Source organism: Crocodylus porosus, unplaced genomic scaffold (assembly GCF_001723895.1).
Source record: "Crocodylus porosus isolate Cpor-Errol unplaced genomic scaffold, CroPor_comp1, whole genome shotgun sequence".
In the NCBI taxonomy this organism is placed as follows: Eukaryota; Metazoa; Chordata; order Crocodylia; family Crocodylidae; genus Crocodylus; species Crocodylus porosus.
In genome coordinates this window covers 99,218,598-99,225,049 of record NW_017728886.1, presented here as the reverse complement: position 1 = coordinate 99,225,049, position 6,452 = coordinate 99,218,598, and the positions used below count along the sequence as shown (strand labels likewise).

The following is a 6,452-nucleotide window of genomic DNA, read 5'->3' as shown; positions in this document are numbered from 1 at the left end:
GATAGACACTATATCCAGTTAATTCTTATAACAAAACAATCCAAGGCATGTGTTACACTCATACATATTATTTAGAGTCTGGAACTCAAACTACTCCATGTAATCTAATATCTTAAACCAGAGAGTTGAAAAGCAGCATTAAACTGAAAACATACAGGTTTTGAATACACTTTGGGAAAACCATTATAGCAAATCTGTCAGAACAGGGCCTGGAATATTACATTAATATCTAAGATATAAAATATGTAAGTATCTGTAAAAACCATTGCTCTACCAAGACTTTGATACAACAGTCATTACAGTGTTCTCAAACAGCATACAAAGAGTGAAAAATTGACACAAGTGGAATGCTAGTTTTAAAAAGCACATTATCTACAACTGAAACTATACTTCATCAATGCAAATTTATAGAAAATATTCCGCTGAAAAGCTTATACTGAAAATATATTGGCAGATCTTAAAAAATATTTTTATTATCAAAATTAGTTTATTTATTTTTACATATTGCACTATATGTCTTCAGTGCATTTACGATACACCTTTTTTAGACCAGCACATTCCTTTGGTGCTATTATGATTTATGTATCCAACAGATATTTTCAGTATCAGCCAACACTAGTAGTCAAAACAGTTGACATGTTAATTTGCAAGATGGGGGAGGAAGGAAAGAAAGGAAATATTTTTATTTCACAAAACACTCGAATGCAGAGGTGCATCATTGACAAAAAGTTAAAAATAACTATTAAAACACATATGCATGTGAACTATAATAAATGTTAATTAAACAACAAATCTCACAGCTCAAGTGGCAAGTTATTCATTTAATCATTTATGTAATTTATAAATACCGCATTTTTCAGAATATCAGACTTCATTTTGAGAATAACCCAGAAATATGGCAGCTGTGCCTGAACGTAGAGCAGATCGTGAGACTTGAATGTCCAAAGGAAGCCTCCGTGTTTTCCACACTTTCATACTATCATCTGAATCAGAATATTGCAAAGTAGTGTGTTAAACTAAATTCCTCACCTGCCACCAGGTAAAACAGATATGTGGCAAATGAAAGCTAATGCTATGCTGTGTAGTGCTGTGCTCAGTTGTTCCCCTCCCATTGCATGTGTCCAGCAGCCAGGGGAGCTTGGTGCAATTAAGAACTACAAAACAGTAGTGGAAAGACTGCTCCAAAAGGCACCACCAGCTCTAACAACTACCATGGAGCCATTTGCTACCCAGGGAACCCTGGGTGTGCCACTGTGTACAATGTGCAAAAGCAGATAGAGCAGCCTTACCATCACCTGAAAACCATCTCCACAAAGCAGGGAAGCAAGACTACCATAATGGGACTCTGGGTGATTTCACATAGTTTTCCTACAGTATACAAAGGTCATTTAATGGAATCAGGGCTGCTGGTCACAGCCAAATTCTGGACTATTATTTAACCAATTTTGAAATCAAGTTATTCCTTCAGGTAATTCCAATGTCAAATACAAAGTGTCAAATGATTGTGCCCACTTCAGAAACAAATGTGAACAATGAAGCAGGGCAGCTAAAATTAGACTATGACTACCACTGTAACAGATACGCAATAGCAGCATTTTGGTTCAGAAGAGAGAATAAAATCAGACCATATCTTTTTGTCAGATCTTGCCCGATTTGTTCATTAAATCCTCATGCCATCATCTACTTTTAGGTCATATCCTTTTATACATTGAAAATGTTAACTACTTCATCTTGTATGAAAATTACCTTCTTTTTTCCCCTCTAGGCCTTCTCAAGATCATTAAAAATGGCTGCTTTTTTTCCAGACAAACACTATACTGATCCCTGCCACTTATTAAATAATGCAATATGTACATTTCTTTGACAAAGACATTTTCAATGCAAGAAACCCTTCCAGAAAGCTTTTTCTGAAGGAAAGCAGAATGCATACTAATAAGATTCAGCTGGTGTATCATTTCAAGTTCCCAGGAAATCTCATTACAACTGTTCACACAATCACAAGAAAATCTTTGCCCAGTCAGTAATGGCATTAAGAGTAAATGGTGATCACTTCACGTCCACCACCACGCACCAGGAGAACCCTGTTCAGACCGTCTGTCAGAACTTCCAAGAACTCCATGTCTGGCAGGCAAATAAGTTAAGGCTTTACACAATTACAGAAAAAGAAGAAAAAGTTGCCTTTAAAAAATACTGAAATTGTAATACATTTAGAACCATTGGGGTTTTCGTCCCAATCATGCATGCAGCCTGACCGCACAGATAAAAATGAAGGAATAAAGGCTCTGGACTTCTGCTGCATATCTGTACAATGTCCTCTAATCCCTCTCTCAACCTGAACTATTAAAAAACAGTGTTAAAGGTATTTATTACTAAAGCTTTTATTTAAAAAATCTTAACTTTAAACAACTGTGATACTTTCACAGTACTATTATTAAATAAAGATAAAACCTAGCCCACACTCTTGATTGCTAGGGGTGTGTCAAGTGGGCCCTATTCAATTTGGATTTAGCCTGAATCAGGGACAGTGGTTAAATGCATTGTTTCAGATCACTGTCGCCGATTCGATTTAGCCAAATCCAAATCTGAAGATTTGGTTCAGAGAATCAGTAATTCGGACATACATGAAGTTTTAAGTGTTTTTTCTACATACTTTGAGGCACCAGCGTGGCTTGTGAATACTGTGGTGCTGGGGCCGATGGAGCATCCCCAGAAGAGTGCGGGGCCTCCACGTGCTCAGTGGAGTGCTTCTGGCCCACTTCCGGGTCTGCCGGGGAGTGCCCTGGGCCCCCCCACCACATCCCCTGGCAGACCCCAGGTGCCCCCCCCAGACCCAGGGGGGCACAGGGAGGCTTTCCCGTATGCTCCCCGGTGGACTTGGAAGTGGACTGGAAGTCCTTCTGGTCCACTTCTGGGTCTGCTGCTGAGCGCACTGGAGAGCCCCCCCCATGCTTTTGTGGGACTCTACATGTGCCCCAGCATTGCAGCACTCACAAACCGACTCCTACCTAGAGGTACGTAGGAAAAACATTTAAAGCTGTGTCTATTTCCGAATCAATTTGGAGAAATTAAAGGGTCCTCTGATTTGATTCAGAGATTTGGCCACCGAATTGGGCCAATTCTCTGCCATATCAAATCAGGGACTGAAGTTTCACACAGCCCTATTGGTTACCTTTACATCTGCACATGCTGTTCTTAAAAGGAACAGTTCTCATTAACAAAAATGTTAACAGCATACAATTATGTGATCTTATTATGCTTACTGTATATATACACATACATATACACATGCACACATACAAAAAATAAAACTACACATATACTACCCTATATAGCAAAGTATTAATTATAATTTTAAAAAGTAAAGTTACAAAGAGAAAACTGTAACTAATGTTATGTCAAACACACATGCATGCATACACTTTTTTGTAATAAATGACGATGTTTCACATCATTATTGTATCAGTACAGTTTAGGATACAGTTTTCATCCCCTTTTTTGCTTTTTGGAGGTCCAGGCATGTTCAGTAAAACTAGCTGGGCATCTTGTGACTTATTAAGTACTACTCCATTGAGCTTCACAGCAGTGTGCATTCTTCTGACATTTGTCTGATTCCTAATATAGAAAGCAAACATTAAGTAAAAATATTTTTTGCATCCAATAAGTAGTTTGGTTTGTTCAGCATATACTACAGGTTTGTGAAAGAATGAGTTATTTAAGGGTAAAACTTAGAAATTAGTTTGTTGTGACCTATAAACACGAGTACTTATAATAGATTATAGGTACCTATAAACCATCAAGCACAATTTTGATGGTTTATTAACAGAAGAGACATATTTTGAACATAAGACGTTATATAATTTTCTAACACAAAATCTAACACAAGAACTACTGCCAGACCAATTTCTTTGTAAGGCAAGTTTTAGCCAAGGAGACAGAAGAACACAGAAAGGGCTTTCAACACAGAATAAAGACACAAAATTTAACTAGAAGCACTGCAAAATGGACAATAGCAGGATTACAAGTACATAGTACAATTTCCTTCAACAGCCTTGGAAAGTCAAAGTCTAAGATAAATGTCTATGGTAGTATAAAAAAAAAACTTAAAATGAAATTCAGTTTATGAGAAACTGAGAAAGTTGTTAGCTGGACAAGTCATTTTTTCAGTTTGTCTTAGCACATTATGCCATTGTTTCTTCATGCTGTTCATCTGTCTCAGGAAATAGAATCATGCAGACAAGCTTCTCTGTTCATTAGCATGAAAGGGCACAGGGAAGAGAGACAGATTTGGTACACATCACACATGCAGTACTCTAGAAATCATTTTTTTCTGGTTACAGTAAAATTCACTAGACATCTCAGATTATTCTTGTTAGGATGCTCTGTGCCTCCCTCCAAGTTCTCTGGAGAACAAAAATGACTTCTGCTTATGCAGAAAGTAACTATAAAGAGGACTCATGGATGTCATAGGGTAAATTTATATACATGCCTGAAGCTTGCTAGTTAACATGCGTCAGAGCAGACTATTAATAGAGTCTCCTAAAGTGCGCTAATTAGCACACACCAGCAGCCAGTGTCATGTGTATTCAGCACCCCCACTCTTCAACATGGCTGCAGGGGCATGTTAAGTAAAGCCTGAACATGCTTTAGTTAAAGTGCTCCCACTTCCATGTTGAAGCACAGGATGCTGAATACACAAGACATGATGGGTACTCTAATTAAAGCACCGCCCCCCACAGCACATGTAAAGATGATCATAAATACTTGGGCACATTCAGGCAATATCTCTTTAGTAGGCAATTTTGTGTTCTAGTGTATAATCTCTAGTCCAGATTCTGAACAGTTTGTGTACATGTGTGTGTGTGTGTGGGGGGGGGGGAATAGGGGGTGGTGGTTCAAGAACATGATACATTCCAACCTCATAGAGGGATATTTCAAGAGGAAGAACTGAGAAAGACTTGCATACAGACTGAAAAACGTGCAGAGGACAAAGTGAGGAAGGTATTACCCGAGAATTTATTTATTTAAGTAGGTGCTTCTTCCCCCATTCCAAACTAAAAGAAACTTTATTCACTTCATTCCTGGGGTTGGTATATGGACAAATGTTGTTGCAAGTGGCTCCTGGATGATCCTCTACCACCACGCCTATCCCCTCTGACCCCTAAAGAGCTCCTCCAACACTTTGGAACCAGTATTTTAATAAGAGTAATATAAAGACTACTTGAAGTAATGTTAACTTTTATGAGTCTCTTCTATTTGGGCAGGGGAAGGGGGAAGGGAATAGAACTTGCCCCCACCCTTCCCCAGTGAGAAGAAGTTCCTCTCAAGCTAATGTACAAGCCAAGCACCATATGGATCCCAGATTACAGGTACATGCCATTTTGAGAAAGGGCTAAGATCTATTATTGTTTCAAATATTTTATTGATTCTTTGTCTCTAGTGTTGTTGTTGAAACACTAAAGGTATCAAAGATATGATTTTCAGGCCAGATCCAGCCCACAGAGCTTTGTTATCTAGCTCAGCACTGCCCACAGAGCCAAAAATTTGGTGGCAGGGCAAGTGGTGGCCTCCACCCATCTCACCATCAAATTTCTGGCCCACAGCACAAACTGGATCCAGAGTGCACAGTCACACCATCTGGCCTACAGGTCAGACATTTGGTAGCTGGACAAGTGGCAGGTCCCACAGCTTCAGGAGCCAAGACAATTTCCAGCTCAGTTGGCAGCCCTATCAGATGGGCAACATGGACCCGTGTTACAGTTCCAGTCCGTGGATCAGCCATACTCCTAATCTAGCCCAAGGACGAGTCTGACATCCCTGCACTAGAGAAAGCCATCACTGACAATGAAGATCCACACAGTTTCATAGTATAGGCACAGTAACATCAGGTTTTGACAAAGTGACATTTGTTACATGATCAATCCCTTGAAAGTGCTCTACAGCTGTGCCCTGACAGAAGTGCATGACTGCAGAGCGCTTTAGAAATGCCAAATTGTGTGACAAATTAACCCTCATGTAATGAGGGTTCAGAAGATGATGCTCCAAAGTGGAACGCCTTCATTAACTTCTGTCAGTCCCTAAGTGCATGATCCAATCAGGGCTGGGCTGATGTAGCCCAGCTCTACCCCGGTGCTGTCTGCAGGAAAGAAGGGGGAGAAAGGTGGGGAATGGGTGGATTGGAGCCCCCCAGGTTGAGGGGACTGGAACCCCCCCATCCACCCCTCCAGCACAGGCTGGACAAACCCCAGCCCAGAGCTCCTTTCCCCTCCCTTCTCCTCACTCCCATCCTGTAGACAGCAGTGAACCTGGGAGTGGGGAAGGGAGATGGGTACAGCTAAAGGAGAGGAGCTGCAGACAGATGGGGCTTGATTGCCGCTCTCCCCCTTCCCCCCACCCCACCCAACAGCTAATGTCAGTTGGGTTGGAGAGCTGGGGAGAGAGAGGAGGGGGCTGCT

The 6,452-nt window shown here is 40.6% G+C and overlaps 1 long non-coding RNA gene across 1 annotated transcript; it reads right to left on the bottom strand.

Moving 5' to 3' along the window:
• Positions 1–230: 230 nt before the first annotated feature.
• On the bottom strand, positions 231–4,581 carry LOC109313196. The gene is made up of 2 exons (XR_002101987.1): positions 3,479–4,581; positions 231–2,121 (listed from the first exon to the last, which is right to left on the bottom strand). It is a non-coding gene; the product is annotated as an uncharacterized LOC109313196 (long non-coding RNA).
• Between the last annotated feature and the right edge of the window lie 1,871 nt (positions 4,582–6,452).